This window comes from Vipera berus (assembly GCF_964194415.1).
Source record: "Vipera berus genome assembly, chromosome: 11".
NCBI classification, from domain to species: Eukaryota; Metazoa; Chordata; class Lepidosauria; order Squamata; family Viperidae; genus Vipera; species Vipera berus.
The window spans coordinates 1445779-1462884 of record NC_138214.1 but is presented as its reverse complement, the minus strand read 5'-3'; the positions used below and the strand labels follow the sequence as shown (position 1 = coordinate 1462884).

General features: G+C 47.1%; 1 protein-coding gene across 1 annotated transcript in view; it reads left to right on the top strand.

The window, feature by feature from the left end:
- Nucleotides 1-17106, top strand: part of GPC3 (glypican 3) — a gene marked incomplete at both ends in the record, with an annotated part of 64425 nt that overhangs the window by 8355 nt on the left and 38964 nt on the right. The gene's annotated exons all lie outside the window — the stretch shown is intronic.

Below are 17106 nucleotides of genomic sequence, written 5' to 3'. Positions count from 1 at the left end.
CCCCTTGTCTTTACAGCTGAAGAAACTAGGGAGTGTCCCTTCCAATGTTTGCCACACCTGTTTCTTCTGGGGGTTCAGCTGCCTCTTATCTGTCTGCAGGCCTTCCTCTCGCCTTACGTGCTGAGGGATGTTGCCGATTGCTTTGCCAATGGTATCGCATTCGCTTCCCCCCTTTCTCCTCGAGTGTCAGAAAACATAGTTGGACTCTGAGGGTGAAAACTATTGTGCGTTGTGTTGAACTGCGCCTCAATCAAGGTTTGTTGACTGTTTGATGCTCAGGGCTTAGCTGTGGTTCACAGGCGACCCTGGAGAGATAAATCAAAAGCAGGCAGTCCATGCTATGATATAATATAGAAATGGACACCTGGCTTTTATGGTTGGCAATCTGTCCAGAAGCTGGTCTTTGGGACGTTTCCCGTGTGCATTTCAGGCTATTTTAACATGATCAAATATGGATGGTGGGTTCAGAATTGATCTGACTGTTTCTAAAATAACTGCACATTTTCTTATATAAATATATGGCGGGGGGAAGTCCTTGGTGGCAGACAGAGAAGCAAACCCAGCTTCTCCCCATCTCTTATTTTGCAGTATTTTCCTGCTGCAATCATGGAAATGCCACAGGGCCTGAAAATCTAATAATCTAATAAAGTTTGCTAAGTGAACACAGTAATGGACACGCCTGGACGGCATTTCGCTAAATGCCAAGCGATTCTCCCCGATCTTCATCAGCAAAAAGTCTGATGAAGCTTCAGCAGGAAGGAAATTCAATTTAGCTCAGGAGAGCATCAGCCAGAGTTGGCCCCGTCACTCAAGCAGCCCCTGCGCGGGGCTGATGGAAACGTCCTGAAATGAGTTGTGAAGGGCCGGCACAGCCTGTGTGTGTGCGCGTCTTGCGAATGAGTGGGTGACATTTCCATGCATGGCATCAAATGAAAAAATGTCTGAGCTGACAAGAGCTGTTTCTCAGCAGGGGAGTGGAGACCTTTCAGGTTTCCTGGTGCAGCAAAAATAGCTGCCAGTTGAGATCACACGGAGTTGGTGACTGGACCAATGTTCCCCCCCCCCGCCACCGCCGCCCCCTTCCCACTCCCAGGAATGGTCCATGGAGCATCCTGATCTTCCATCTGTTTTGTCTCTGAGATAACAAGTTGGGAGCTTCTTCTATTAAGCTTGAAGATGGGTGGACTTCAACTCCCAGAATTCCCCGCCCATCTTCCAGTTGGGTGGACTTGCTTAAAGTGCTTCCAGGATGGTGGTGGATCTCACCACCACCATCTTCCTAGGAGCATTTTGTTCCTTAACGGCAGGAAGGAAGGTTTCTCAACCTTGGCAACTTGAAGATGGGTGGACTTCAACCATCTGTCAGTTAAATGTGGTCAGTTCTGACCCCCCCCCCCCCGACACACTTTTTATCAGGTTATCCTGCATCTCTTCGGTGGCGCTGAAAGCCGGGTTGAATAACTTATTTGGTAATGACAAAAAATATCCGAAATTGTATTGGCTTTTTTCTTGGAGAGGACTTGAAATTTGCAAGATAAAGAACCGGTCAGCCTTCCTATCTGAGACTTTCTCCTTAAGGCAGGGGTGGGGGAGGTGGGGGGGAAGTGTTTCTGTGTTAAAATCCAGGCAGCTGTCAAAAGAACCTTCACATCAAGGGGGAAACGCCTAAAATCTAAAAAGGAAATGAAAAGGGAATAGCAAGATCCTCTCTGTTGATACACTGCTTTGTGCCTTAATCTGCTTAAACTCTTTTCATCTATAAATTGGAATTTGTTAACTCTGTGTCAGGATGGATAAACCATAGTGGTTTCTGGGATGGTTAATCCTCCTCCTCCCACCCCCATACTAGCCTGATTCTTTTTCCCCCACAGGGTCTTTACAGTGGAATGGTGGCTTAGCTGCTCTCCATCACTCAGTTTTCTGTGTATGGTGAGACAAACACACACACTACAAACAAACAGAACTGGGGAGCGCAGGGGCAAAAATGATACCTTTCTTTTCCTTGTTCTGTATAGCACGAGGGTGGAAGGATTTGTTACTCCAAGAGTAACAATATTTTGAGGCCAGATGCAAACAGAAAGCTGTTTTTTGCTTTCTCCTCGGTCGGCTGGAAGAAACACCGGTGGGCTCTGTTGTGTGTTCAGCCCTGTGAGAAAGAGCATGGAAGCAGAGATGACTTCAGGTGTGCTGCAGGTCGGTTTGGAAAGAAAGTGCCATCTGTTCCTTTGAGGATAGCTTAAAGAGAGTTGGGCAATTCACATCCAGTCAAACTGCATCTTCCTACAATGTATTTACTACTACAGCAGCAGCAACCTCTTGTTTTCTGTAATTACTTCTCAAGGCAAGAATTATCTTCTGCAGTTTAAGTCGTAATACATTCCGAGTGCTCTGGAAATGCTATAAAAAAGCCAAGTGATGCTTTTCAGGATTTCGCGAGGCAGCTGTAAACCTCAGCTTACCTTCCCGAGCTGAATCGATGTTGCCACCATTCTGGTTCCCCCGCTTGTCTCCTTTGCTTCCCCGCCACCCCCACCCCCAGGGTTTTCGCCGCAAACGCCTAGCCCTGCCAAATGTGTTTGCTCTCTGGGCTGAAAGGGATTAAATGAGGAAATAAATTCTCTTTTGTCTGTGCTGGAGTATTTAAAATGCAGAGAAGAAACAGTTGGTAAACATGGGGAAAGCATAACAAGCAGACCAAGTCAAGGACAAGACTGATTGATATAAAATAAACATTTTTTCCATTCGGCTGCTGGGCTTGGCTTTCAAAGCCCCCCCCTCCCCCCCCCCGTGAGATAAAATGATAAAACAGCCAAGGCTGGGTCTGCGGCTAGAGAGAGATGAGCTTTTCCTGAGCCCATTAAGCTGTCAATACACGCTGGTTTCACGTCCTTGCTGGCCAAACCGGGGCGGGGCCATTATTCACCCTATTGACACTTGCCAATGATGCAAGCTCCATCCAGCCATCTATAATGGTGCCAGATCCTCTGGAGGAGTTATATTAATCTGCGCTCGGAAGTAAAGGAGAAAGGAGAGGCAGCCCAGGGTCTGCGTCCTGGCACGTGCAAGTAGAACATTGGCTTAAGCAACAAGAGCCAAATTCACCCAGAGCTTGTAAGACGGGCTTTGCGATCCGTGGTGAGGGTTTAACACAGAGGTTTGAAGTGCGCTCTGGTGTGCAGATCCAGGGTCCCATTTATGCCTGTAGTAAATCACACGTCCTCTGGTGTTTGTGTGACTCCATTCATTAAATCCCGCTGGAGTCTGTTGTGTCAGTGTTACAGAAAGTCCAGGATTTTGATTTGTACCTTGGGGAAGCCTGAAGCACACGCAACCTGCAGGGTAACCTTTGAAATAGGTTTAGCATCAGATACAGAGCCCTGGTGGTGCAGTGGTTAGAAGGCAGTACTGCAGGCTAATTCTGCCCACTGTCAGCAGTTTAATTCTTTAGCGACTCAAGGCTGACTCAGCCTTCCATCCTTCCGAGGTCGGTAAAATGAGGACCCAGATTATTGGGCTGACTCTGCAAACCACTCAGAGAGGGCTGTGTAGCACAGTGAAGCGGTGTAATAAGCCTAAGGGCTATTGCTAAAATCTAGAGATCGCCTTGAAAACACCAAGCCACAGGCTGGCTATCTGTATGTGCATGGCCTCAGCTCACCCCTTGCAGCTTAATACATGTAGTCCTCAACTTATGGCCATGCATTTAAGGACTGTTTGAAGTTACGACGGCACTGAAAAAAGGGACCACAACTGGTCCTTGTACTTAAAGACTGTTGCAGCATCTAAACGTGACATGATTGTGGTTGGGGCACTTGGCAGCCGGCCTGTGTTGTGATGGTTGCGACCCGCCCAGAGGATTCCAACAAGCCAAGTCCATGGGGGAATGTGGTTGCACTCAAGAATTGTGTGCTTTGCTTAACAATTGGGGCCCAAAGGGTCATCAAGTCAGGCATGTTTCACTTAGCAACAGAACTTCCTGTCCCAATGGTGGTCATATGTCAAGGACTACCTGTGGGGGTGACTCAGCCCACTTTTTGTGCTGATGCTCAAAGTCTCCTGGGTGCAAATAGGGGGTCTTCTCATTCCTCCAGCTTCTTTTTCCTGTGCGATGCTGCAAAGCAGAAGTGGCGAAGGCGCTTTCAGACGCCTGCTTGACTTTCCTGGCAGCAACAGATGGGCCTCTTCTCCCTTGCCCTGCAAAAGCTCCCCAGGGAGACACTGCATGTCCAGCCCAGCCCCCCCAGCCCCCCACCCCCAGGGACAGGCCGGCCCCAGCTCCCACCACTTCTGCAAAGCCTTCCTTCTCTCTGCTCTGGAGAGCCTTGGACCAGCCTTGGCCATCCACAGCCCCCTGTGTGAAAACACAGGCCCGCAGGCTGGGCAGTGTGTGTGCATGCATTTTTATCTAAGGTGGAGCCTGGAAGAGATGTGAGACCGCAGCCGCCGCCTCAGGAGCCCTCTTGGGAATGGCGGCAGATCTTCCGCCTGGCTCTTGAGGGATTCCTGAAATGCCGGAAGGGAAGGGAAGCAGGGCCCCTCCAGAGGGGCCTGGGTAGTCTCTGCCTGCCAGAGAGGAGGGGGCATGGATGGGAATGAGGGGTGGGAAGCCACAGGCACCTTCCTCTGCTCTGTTACAGCCACCTATTTCTGCAGCTTTATTGTGTGTTTTTCCCCCCCTTGACATGCAGAACCATTTTGCTCTTTGCACTTTTAGCATGCGGCTCATCCTGGTGGATTTCCCCAAGGGCTCTTTGGTTAGGGGGCTTTTCATACCCGTCTCCCTGCTTCCATTCAGCAGCCCTGTGAATAGGCAGCTTCTGGAGGGGAAGGAAGATCAAGACTCCTGGAGAAAATTTTCCACAGTGGCAGTTGCTCAAGAAGGAAGATGCGGCAAATGGCTTTTTTAAAGTGAAGGCGATGGGAAAGGTTGCAATTGTTAAGGAGGGCATCTACAGACGTGCCAACAGAATCAAAATCCATCTGATGGAGACCCAGGAGGATGCCTTAAAACTCCATTCCCCCTTCCCTTGCTTTGCTTTCAACAAAAATAATATAAGTGATGGCAGTCTCACTTATATTATTACCTGGATCTAAATTATCTGGATCTAAATCTAAACAAAGTGTAAAGTTGGAGAAATTGAATGTATGGGAACAAAGTTAAACAAGGATCAACGTGTATGTCAAACAAACACACCAATAGTAGTAATAAATAGGACCTCTTTGAGCTGTATTCCTTCTGGGTAGTAAACCTGGTTGTCTTGTGTATTATGAGCTTGTAACTTTGGGGAAGTTGCTGGACCAGAGTTGAAGCCTTTCTCACTTTTGGCTGTTCTGAGGCTGATGGGCATTGTAGTTCTGTATCTGCAGGCTCAGGCTACACCTAGCCCATTTCTCTGGAGGGCAAACTCTCAAGCCAGCTCCACTTTTTGTGTAGAACATTAACAGGATTTTAGGCTTTGCCAATCCACAGTGAAAGGTTTCTTTTATACAATAATTTTTAGCAAGGGTGCGTGTTTTCCCTCTGTTTTTGTAAATCACGCGGCAGGATCACCCAGAGTTTGCTGAAGAAACCACAACGGTTTGGGTTTACATGAGAAGTCAGATCCTAAGAACCTCAAAGACAGAGAAGCAACTTGGGGTGACCCACTAGAGATGAGGGTAACGGTGTCCGTGTGGGATTGTGGGTGTTTCCAGATCAATGGTACCACTAGATGGCAATCAAGAGCCAATCTTATTTTTTTATTATTTTTCCCAGTTAAAAAAAAAAACAACGTTAACCATCCCAAACCATTTGCTCAACTGGCGCTTAGGTTTAAGCATGGGATGCTAAATTCTGCCCGTTCCCTCTTGGAAAATAAAGTTAAGTGGACCTCATTTTCTGAAAAAACGCAAATCGGTTGGACACCCAGCATGGCCCGTAAAGATGCTCCCAGATAAATTTGCAAATGGTTTGGAAGGAAGAGACCAGAAATCCAACAAGATGCATTTAGACCTTGACCTGTCTTTGTACACTGGTGTGTTGAATGCACTAAACCTGCAGATTCGTAGCTTAGCAGCTCTGCTTTGGGGACACTGGCGCATTGTTCAGGAGCCGAGTCGACTTACGGCCCTATTCCATCTGGATGCAGCCTTTGCCTGTGATGCTTGTTTGAATCCAATTCCGAGTTCCTTGCCCGCTGCTCTGTTTCTGAATGGAGGGTGGGGTTTTTAAATTGCTGTCTTCAGACTAGCTTCTCTTTCTTTGTCAGAAGGCCTTCACTGAGATTTTATTCAGAACCAAGTTGAAAGCGAGGAGACTGGTGGAACAGGTTGTAAGATTAGAGTTCCAACTGGAAATCCCCACTTTTCTAAAGCCTGGATTATGATAAATGGTTTTCCTCCTATGACTTAATTTATTGTAGCAATTTTGTTATCCGTATGGGGTACGATTTGCAAGAGAGGGGTGGGGGAAATATGAGCTTTCCTCCCAGCCTTTCTCCTCTTCCGTTCTCTTTTCTCCTATTTTGAAGTTGCTTGCAAAATTAAATACAATTTTTGGCTTCGCAGCTCAGTGAGAGCAGGCACCCCTTGGCCCTCAAATCTCAGGATCAGCCTTCGCATCTCTTGCTGAAAAGAGTCCAGCTTAAATTATCTGGTCTAATTTATCCAAGGAATTCCATACATAAGAGTTTATTATTCTACACTATTCTTCTAGTCTCTAAACTAGATCATGACTCTCCTGAAAGCTCACTGGTGCTTGAATTTCATACAGGTGGTCCTCACGTTACAGCCACAAGGGAATCTGCCCTTTGCAGTTGGGAGTCCTAATTCCCTACATGACCAATCCGGGTTTCTGATCCTTTTTGCAGCGGCCATTAAGTGAACACCATGGTTGTTAAGTGCAAATGCTACCTGGGAAACGTTGATCTTGATTACTAGAAAGGGATTCAGCACACCCAGCCAGTTGCCATTTCAGTTTCCTCAGATGTTCATCACGCGAGAATTTGCAAAAGGAAGCCCTTTCGTAAGGGGGCCTAGTGGTTAGAAGGCAGCATGGCAGGCTAATTCTGCCCAATGCCTGGAGTTTGATCCTGACCGGCTCAAGGTTGACTCAGCCTTCCGCCCTTCTGAGGTTGGTAAAATGAGGACCCAGATTGTTGGGGGGCAAGAGGCTGACTCTGTAAACCCCTCAGAGAGGGCTGGAAAAGGACTGTCAAGCAGTAGATAAGGCTAACTGTCATTGCGATTGCTATTTGTGAACACATTTTAATTGCAGCGCGTCCCAGGATTCTAGTGCTCTGCCTCTGGGTCCATTTTTGGTGTGATCCACGGTCATCGGCTAATGGGACTTTTCCTTTGTCTTCAACCCCAAACTGTGTTTCCTGGGAGCCTTTCAAGAAGGAGGAGATCTGTGGCTCTTAGAGGCCTTCCCCAAAGGTCAAGAGGTGCCTTGATTGGGGAGCTGTTGGCAGAAACATTTCAGCCCTTCTCGGCCTCTCCTTTAATCAAGCAGGGTCATCGTCCTTCCTTGCTCAGGAGGTGACTGTGGGTGGCCGATCATCCCCCCCCTTCCAGGAGACCCTCTCCTCTGCAAGGGGCACTCAAGACTTCAGGGCTGGGCATTGCAATGGGCTGCTGAAAAATTGTGATATAAATTTCTGCACGCTGATTTGCTCAGTTTGGGCTGCGGGGCTGCAAGAGAATCTTCCGTAGCCGGGTCTAAATGGAGAAGTAGGATTCCCTGAGGGATGGGAGCCCAGCCGTTGGGTTTCTTTCCACAAACTGTGGTTAAAATAAACCAGGGCTTAAGGCAGTCTTTAACCCTTCCCTCTTTGGAGAACGGGTTATAAGGATGCAGTCAGGTTACGGCTTTAATTTATTGATGTGTGTTTGGCAGTTGGATTTCTGCATTGCTTGCCTTTGTTTTAACACATTAGCTGCCTTACTGGTCTCGATTTGAGAGGAAAGGAAGCATGCAAATGGGAATAAATTTGAATAAATGCATATCAAGATGCAAGAGGTGGCTATTTATCTGGCAATTGTGGCAGCCTCTGTTCTGTTTGTTTAACAGCTTTTCTCTGGGGAAACTGCTTGTGTTCTGGGATAATCTCTCCCCACAGAGAGTCGCCCTGTCTCTGCTGGCTTTTGGAAAAGCACTAAAAAAAGGTTTTTTCCCCTTGGGCTTATGAGTTCCCGATAGCCAGTTAATGGTTGTGTAAGGTTTTAACAGTTTCCAGGTAGTCCTTGACTTACAACCATTTATCTTACGACCGTTGCAGCATCCTCACAGTCAGATCATCAAAATTTGGCCTCTTGGCACCCTCATGTACCTGCTGGCTGGGGAATTCTGGGAGTTGGGAGTCCACACCTCTGTCACGGTTAAGAAACATTGGTCTCACCCGTGACTGTAGCCCAGACCGCTTTCTTCAATCAACTGTGACTAGTCTGGGGCTAACTCTGATGTGTGAATTCAGCTCTGGGTCAGCATGATGGGTATGGGGGTACCGGCGATTTTTGCCTTGTTTTGAGACCGATTATTTCCTCTTTGCAACTGATGCTGCTCTCTGAAATACCTGGTTTCTTTTCCCTCTGAAGGAGAAGCAATCGAAAAGGGTCACGCAGCATTAATAGGGAGCCTGCCTTTGAATACTTTTGACTTTTCCTGAAGTGAATGATATTTCAAGGGAAAAATAGAAACTTGGCTTTTGCTGGGGAAAAAAAATCAATTATGTTGGCACCTTCCCTTTCCCCAGTTGTGATTTTTTTTCTCCTCCGCCTTTGGTTCCAGGACAGCTCCTGTTGGAAAAAAAAAGAGAGAAAAAAGAATGGAAAAGATGAATCAGTGACAGGAGGTTTAACGAGGTTTGCATTGGGGTAACAGGAATTAATTAGGGATTGATTATCTGCCTGGCATTCCAGAGAGAACGAATTCATTTCTGCTTGCTAGAAAGGAATGCATCTTTTCCCATTATTCCTGCAAGCCCCCCTGCCTTTTCTTTTTAACTTTAAGAGTTCCATTTGCATCCTAGATTAATCTTTTCTTTAATCACACCAAACAGGTTTCCCCCCCCCCTCTGGCATGAAAGTGTTTGCACTAAGTAGAGCATCCATGACCATAGGCAGTGTACCTATCTGACACCCAGGCCACGTCAGAGAAGGCAACAAGCTGCATCCTTGTTTATTTTCCTGCCCCACTGATGCAATTTCTAAAAATGTGTGTCAGGAAAAGGACGGGTGTTGCAAAAGTCTTCTGACCCCAGGCTAATGAGAGGCTGTGATAGAAAGAGACGGGGTGTATAATATGATTCCCAGGACTCAATAATTTGAAAAAGCAATTTACTACATCTTTGATCCAGTGCCCAGAAAGCAAGCGGTAGTCTTCTTTTTCATCAGTTAATGACAATTTAACAAGTAGCAAGGTATAATAGATTTAAAGCGGGAGCTAAGGAAACATGAAATTGATGGCCTTTTCAATTGGATTAAAAGAGGAGCTGAGTAATAAGAAACCTGGGGAGCTGAAGGAGGCGGCAGTGGCAGATGGGAGGGTTACTGGAGGCGACTTCATTATTAGCCGTAAAGGCTAAAAATGCCCAGGAATCGGTCCGTTCCATCTAGCAAGATGAGAGAAAGCCATATTTGTTGACAGGCACTAGGTAAAGGTAAAGGTAAAGGTAAAGGTTCCCCCGCACATGCGTGCTAGTCGTTTCCGACTCCAGGGGCCGGTGCTCATCTCCGTTTCAAAGCCGAAGAGCCAGCGTTTGTCCGAGGACGTCTCCGTGGTCATGTGGCCGGCATGACTAGACGCCAAAGGCGCACGGAACGCTGTTACCTTCCCACCGTAGTGGTCCCTATTTTTCTACTTGCATTTTTACGTGCTTTCGAACTGCTAGGTTGGCAGAAGCTGGGACGAGTAACAGGCGCTCACTCTGTTACGCGGCACTCGGGATTCGACCTGCCAAACTGCCGACCTTCTGATCGACAAGCTCAGCGTCCTAACCCACTGAGCCCCGCGTCCCTACTGACAGGCACTAAGGGATGTCTAATAGGAGGGAGGTCAAAAAAGTCAAGATGGAGACCTTTGTTTGTGTTAGGAATTGCAATGGATTTCGCTTGCATAAATGGTTTGCTTGTCGAGGACATTCTTTTGAAATGGCCCCCAACCTCACATCTCTGGGGTACTGGTGCATTTCCAAGATACAAGGTGTCTGTGTGTGTTTTGGGGGTGGGGTTGCAACTACTTTCCTCTGTAGCTGGATTCATTGGAGGGGGTCATTTTGTTCCCCCTTCCTGCCTTTGCCTGTTTTCTCCCCTGCCCAGTCTGTCCCTGGGCAGAGGGGGTGGGCTCTCCGTGAGCCCAGGAGGGGGAGAGAAATGAAACCATTAGCCTGGTGTTTAAATGCCAAAGGGTCTCAGTTTCCTTAATGACCCCTTGGCGCTGAGGGGGGGAGGAGGGATACTGAGTGCTTTGCAGTTTTCTGAAGGGGGTCCCCGGCCCCGATAACATCTTTGCCTGTTTGGTCTCCAGGCAGATAAAGTCTCCAGTGGAATTAAAATGTTAAAAGCCAGCCTGAGATTTCTATTTTGCTGGGAGGGGGGAGGGGGGCTGTCTGGGGTCCTTCGCTCTTGGAGTCTTGCAGAGTCTCTAATAGGCATTTGCTGACTCTGAGCTCTTCCTCCTGAGGCTGACATGCCTTCAGGGGTGGGGCGTTTGGAGCTGGGTTCCCTCTTCTTCCCTCTGCCCTCCTGACAAATCTGGGAGGGGAGATTGTGTCGTGTTTGGCAAAAAAGTGGAAAAAAGTTGCCCAAGCACAGATTGGCAAGCTTCCATCCTGGATGTCAACCAGAAATGTGTCACTCATCTTTCCCGATGGGCATTTGCAATTTGCATGGAACCAAACCGATGAGTAATAGGTTTACTTCCGGAAAAGGGACTTTGAAGTCGTCCCTTGGACCATTTGGGGGCTTCAGTCTGGAGAAGCAGGCTGGCTGGAGAACAGAAGAGAAATTTGTAGCTCAGGGTTGAATTGTAGGGTTTTCTTGCAGAGGTTTCATGACCCAGCTAGGGAACATCATCAGTGCTAGAAGGGAGGGGGGTTTGTGGAGAGGAGGAGGAGGAGGAGGAGGAGGAGGAGGAGGACTGGTGGTTTACTAGGTAACATCATCAGTGCTAAAAAGGGAGGGAGAGAGGAAGGAAGAGGAGGAATAATGAATAATGTGGGCTCCTTGGTGCTCTCTGAGCTTTGTTCTTTTCTTGCAGACTTTGCATTACCCAGCTAGGTAACATCATCAGAGAGCGAATTCCACTCCCTTCTAGAACTGTGATAAAGTTACCTAGTTGGATAATCAGACGTCTGCAAGAAAAGAACCATCATGGACCTCAATGTTTGGAGAATCAATGTCCCTTTCAGAACTGCAAAGGGAAAAAAACAGTCTCTCCTTGGCTGAAGGGGCTGGGCGGTGTGTTAATCCTGCCTTTGGGGCAAGGAAAGCATTTATTTCTGAGCACCTCTGCAAGCATATCAAATATAAGCTGGAAACGGTGGATATCTTGACTAGAATTTCTCAGCTTGTAGACATATGGACTCCTATTCCCACAATAGGAAAGTATTGTGTGAACCTACCCAATTACTGTTTATTCAGTAAACCACGACTGAGCTAAACCCATGTTTATCATGGTATGTACAATATTAGGCAATATATCCCTCTTTCTCTGTGTAAATAAAAGTCTTCAGCAGGAACATGCTGAACATTAGTGCTTCAATTTGTTAGAAGCAACTTTTGTTCTAAAAAAAAAGACATATATTATGGGATGCTCTAAGACCTGCCTCGTAAACTCTCTCCAGAGCTTTTCATTCTGGCCGTGCCTGTGTTAAATGGGCCGGATTTTAAGTGTTTTTCCCCTCCCGGCCTCCTTGCAATTGGAACGTGATGGGAGGTCCGTTCCTAAATAATGAAAAGCGAGTCTTTCCTTTTGTGCTGCATTCAATTAAATTGGGCAGAGAGGATGGATGATCCGCTGTGAACTTCCTTATGGAGTTTCTGTCTGGGCCCAGCGCTGAAACGACACTTCGAACAAAAGTGTTCATTTTTCATAGGGTTCTTTCGGTCTCCCATTGAGAGATGTAAAATAAACATTGGTAGGAGAAAGAGTCGATGTTGCAAACCCATCATGGTTCAATCTTGGCTTCTTTTCTGAAGCAAGACCAGGCCCAAAGTCAGGGGTCTCCAACCTTGGCAACTTGACTTGTGGACTTCAACTCCCAGCTGGGGAAGTCCACAAGTCTGAAAGTTGGAGACCAAATTGTTGTCAGTCTTCTGCCATTGAGCTAAGATATTAACTGATCTGTTGAATAGGCCACAATGGCTGGGTTCCTTTCGGTCCATTTCCGTGGCTTCCGTGGCCTCCATTTTCAAGCTGTCCATTGAAGGGCTTTTGATGAACTGCCAGGTGTGTCTGCAAGCCCCCTTGTTTGTAAGTCAGGTTGATGTGCTGTGAGAATCCATCCACAATGCAGGTAGTCCTCGACTTATGACCGTAATGGAGCCTGCAAATTGTGGTCATAAGTTGAGGACTCCTCGTGCCCTGCGTGAGCATTCAATAGCCAGATGGTAGATGCCTTAACTCTTTTAATATTTTGGCAGATTTCCTGCTGGTCCCCAGCGGCTGTTTTGATGTGGCCGTCACATTCTCCTAAGTCAGCGTTTCTCAACCTTGGCCACTTGAAGAAGTGTGTGGACTTCAGCTCCCAGAATTCCCCAGCCAGCAAGTACAGACTTCAGCTCCCAGACTTCCCCAGCTGGGGAATTCTGGGAGTTGAAGTCCACACCTTTTCAAAGGGCCAAGATTGAGAAACACTGAGGTGTAAAAGAAAGAACTGTGCAAAAACCTCCCCATCTCTGCCCCTTGGAAATACAGCATTTCCTGAGAAGCTGACGGCCACTGGATTTTTGAGGCAATTACCTCTTCCGAGCCATTAGCGATGACAGCTCTTCCCCGAGAACCGTTTCTTGTAAATGCAGGTTCCGGCAAAGCAATTTATTAACCCCGCCCCTTCCATTAACCACCCAACCTGCCCAAAGGGCCGGTGCGGGTCTGTTCCCCATGCTGCTTTTCCATAAAATATTTGTCCTTGAAGGAACTTGGAATGCAAACAAGACTGCAAACACTTGAGCCACGCTTGCTATTTCAGTTAAGCATCGATCGAAAGCCAGAGTGGGGGAGATTCGCCGAGTCCCCTTTGGGCAAGGAAGCTGCTACTTAGAGATCATTTGGGGAAGCAGGTGAGGTGTTTCGGCTCCAGAGCGTGTGCAGATAGATTTGCAAGCACGCGAATCAATTCAGGATCAATTCAGGCTGCCAGAGCAGCAATAAAACAGAGCAAAAATGCAAAAGTTTTGGAAACGCAATCACGTAAGTCTCATTTAACATCGCACCATCTTAATCGCTCTCTGTTTCTTTCCTGGTGCCCAAGTTGTTTATAGCAATCAATCCTGTGGGTTGAGATGCTTTCCCCCACTCCTGACTTGTGGAATAAAACCTGAGGGTGGGATTCAGATCTGCCTCGCTCGGTGTGGACAAAATTGAACAGAATTAGGTGTGATGCTGGAAGGGGGGCCTCTGCCCTGTATCCGTGGGGACGGAAAGACCCCCCTGGTTGCAAATGTGCTGAAATGCAAAGGATTAAATGCATGATGTGTCTTCTCTGGCTCCCTAGAAGCTCTGCAGGAAGCAGCGCTGGAGGCCATCTCCTCAATAGCTGAATTGGACATTCAGTTATGAGGCCACTGCTGCATCGGTCCTCAAGTTATAACAGTTCCCTTAGTGACCTTTCGAAATTACAATGGCACTGAAAAAAGTGACTTATGCCCATTTTTCACACTTATGACCGTTGCAGCATCCCCTGATTTACATTCGGATGTTTGGCAACTGACTCACATTTACAACCGTTGCACAGTGTCCCGGGGTCACGTGATTCCCCCTCTGCGACCTTCTGACAAGCAAAGTTAATGGGGAAACCAGATTCACTTAACAACCGGGTTACTAACTTAAGAACTGCAGTGATCCACTTAACAACTGAGGCCAGAAAAGCTGTAAAATGAGGCAAAACTCACTTAACAAATGTCTCACTTAGCAAAATAAATTTTGGGCTCAGTTGTGGTCATACGTTGAGGATTACCTGTAATTACATGGACTGGGTAAATATCTTCACTTTGCTTTTGACATGTTCTCATCATACACTAAATAAATAATGGGGTTCGCACGGGGTGCCCAGCTGTAGGCTTCAGCTACATGCCATGTGTGAATCTAACCAAGTAGTTCAGTCCAGAAGCTTAGAATGGAGATGCTTTGATTGAAGAAGGGGCTGTTCAGATATTTAGGACCATTGTTCCCATCATCCACTGGCCGCCCCATGTGGAGCATTGCATTCCGACGTACTTCTGCAGAAGGACTGCCAAAGAGCTGCCGTAATTGCTCCCCAGTCACTCCTGCTGGGTAATGTCCTCCGGCAGCCTCCAAATTTTTGTGGTGTTGATGAAATTTGCAATTACTTTAACTTCATCAATTGCTCTTGCGACGCCCCTGGACATTTGATGTAGCCACGTTTTCCCCACCAGAGAGGAATATAAAACCAATGAGCCTCGCTGCGCTAAGCCTCCCACTGGTGGTGCTAGGAGAGGCGGGAAGTGATGGAGGACGTGGTGCAGAAAACGTTATTTCTAATTGTGCGAGAATGAGTGTTGCCGAGATGGTCTGCGCTTTGTCCCTTGTGGTCTTCCTCAGCAGCGGGCATGCAAGCTTGCTTTTTTGCACTTTCCTTGCAAAGGGTGTTTGTGTGTGTGTGTGAGAGAGAGGGGGGAATTTTGGCAAGATCTTACGTAGGTTGTTGGAAGGTGTCGTGATGAGCGTGGCAGTGCTGGGCATCAGGGTTTCCTGCTCCTTCAACTAGCGTCACTCAAGTGAGATGGTGGTATAGAAATTTAATAAATAAATACATAATAATGTGCAAGTAGAAATAGAGTGACTGGGGCAGAAGAAAGCAGAGGTAGTACTAATATGATAGGTGCCTTGAGTGTAATCCAAAAACACCCGGAGCACCACTTGAACAGCACCGGCATTGACAAAATCCCCATCAGTTAATTGCACAAGACAGCTTTACTCTGGACTGCTGACATCCTGTGAGGACATCTTTAACCTTTAACCCCATCAGACATCCACATCTACCTATCCCAGGTCCTTGGGAAGGACTCAGTAGGTGGACAAACATGCCAAGTCCAGTCTCAACATCTGGCTGATGAGCGACCAACCATAATAGCATTAAGCAATGTTGTCTCTCACAACCTGGAAGGGTGACTTGTCTCTAGCAGAGGTTACCCTCTGAAGCAGGTTCTCCCCAAGATCTGGACAGCCCCCTCCTCGCTGTTGCCCAGAAGGGCTGTGAAGGCCTGGCTGTTCCCCAAGCCTTTGGCCAGGGAGAAGAAGACCCCCTCATTTCATGATGCTGGCCATCTCTTCTTGATTTTATTGTCATTTCTTTGTTTCATTGCTGGGAGTTGCCCAGAATCTTTGGAAGTGATCATCCCAGCGATCCTAAACATTGATATCCAGCACCTCTCAGCAAAAGTCCTGGTGGCTGGGACTGCTGGAAGTTCAGCCACTAATCCTCCTGGTCCCCAATTTAAAACAACCTTCCCCAGCTGAGTTTCCTCCAGATGTGATGAACTTCACCAGACAGAAGGCCATGCTAGGGATTCGGGCGGGTTGAAGCCAGACTTCTGGATTTGGAGGAGGCCACGGACAGACACTTTGGTTTCCGTTCTGTAGGACCCATGTTCCTTCACCCGGCTGGATCTGAGATGGGAACATGGTGGCAACGTGAGAAGTGGAGTCCCAAGGATTCTGAAGAGAAGGATGTCAAACTTCATCTCCTCATTGAAAGAGTAATCTCTTCATCAATGAAGAGTTATTTGTAGACAAGAAAAAGAGCTGTGGTTTTGTTCCAGGAGACCAACCATCCTGTTTTCTTTTGCTGGATGGGCTGTTTTCTTTGTATCCCGACGGAGAGATTGTGCATTTTGTTAATTTCCTCTTGAAATGAATCTCTCTTAAAGGTGAGCCAAACACTGAAGATAAAATACACCCCTTTGTTTTGAGTGGTGCTGCGCAGTTCGGAAAATTCTTGGCTTGTCATAATGGTTTTCCCAAGCAATATTTCTAAATGTCAAGTTAATGTAGTTAGGGAGCTGTGAAAATCACAGCAACCCAGTGTGCGATGCAGCTACATCTGCTTTCACAAAGATTCCTGGAGTGGGGCTGGACTTAGCTGAGAAATACAGCTTTAAACACCTCCCTTTTTTAATAAAAGGAAGAAAATTACCTTTATCATCCATTTGTCCTCCTATTTGTTATAGCTGCTATTCACAAAGAATGACAGTTTGGCTTAAAAAAGAACACATCTTCCTTTGTGTCCGTGCGTGTTGTACTCTGTGGATGTAACAAACATAAAAAAAATGGAGAGCAGCTGGTGGTCCCCTTAATACCTACCTTGAAACAAAGATTTGCCTTTTCTGCAAGAAAACAAAACGTCACAAGAACGGAAGGGGGTTGAAGCGAAAGGCTTCGCTTTTGAATATTAGAGTCTAAAATCAGTTTGTGGTTTAGGTGATCAATTCTGTCCTTCTAAGATCAGGAAGAAATTATTCTGAAGTGCTGCTTGTTGCGTTATGCTGCTTGTTTATTACCCCAGAAGCTGTAGCAATCTCGCAGGTACACAACTAGGTAAAGCGTATCATCTCAAACAAAGAGGAAGCAGAAAAATAAACCTGGCCTTAGAAAAGGCAACCTGTAGATCAGGGACGTCCAGCCTTGGCAACTTGACAACCTGTGGGCTTCAACTCCCAGAATCCCCCAGCCAGCGCAGCAGAAACAGGAGGTTGTACTCAGTGGGCCCCAGTCTGAACCATCTCCCTCCCTCCCTCCCTCCCTCCTGCCACCCTCTCCCAGATGAGCTACCAGATCCACGTCCACCTGGAAAGCCACTTTTCAAATGTCTCCATCCATCGTGGGAAAGAATTAATCGGCTTGTTTGTCATTGCAATTCGGGGACCCTTTCATTATATTCTCTTTAA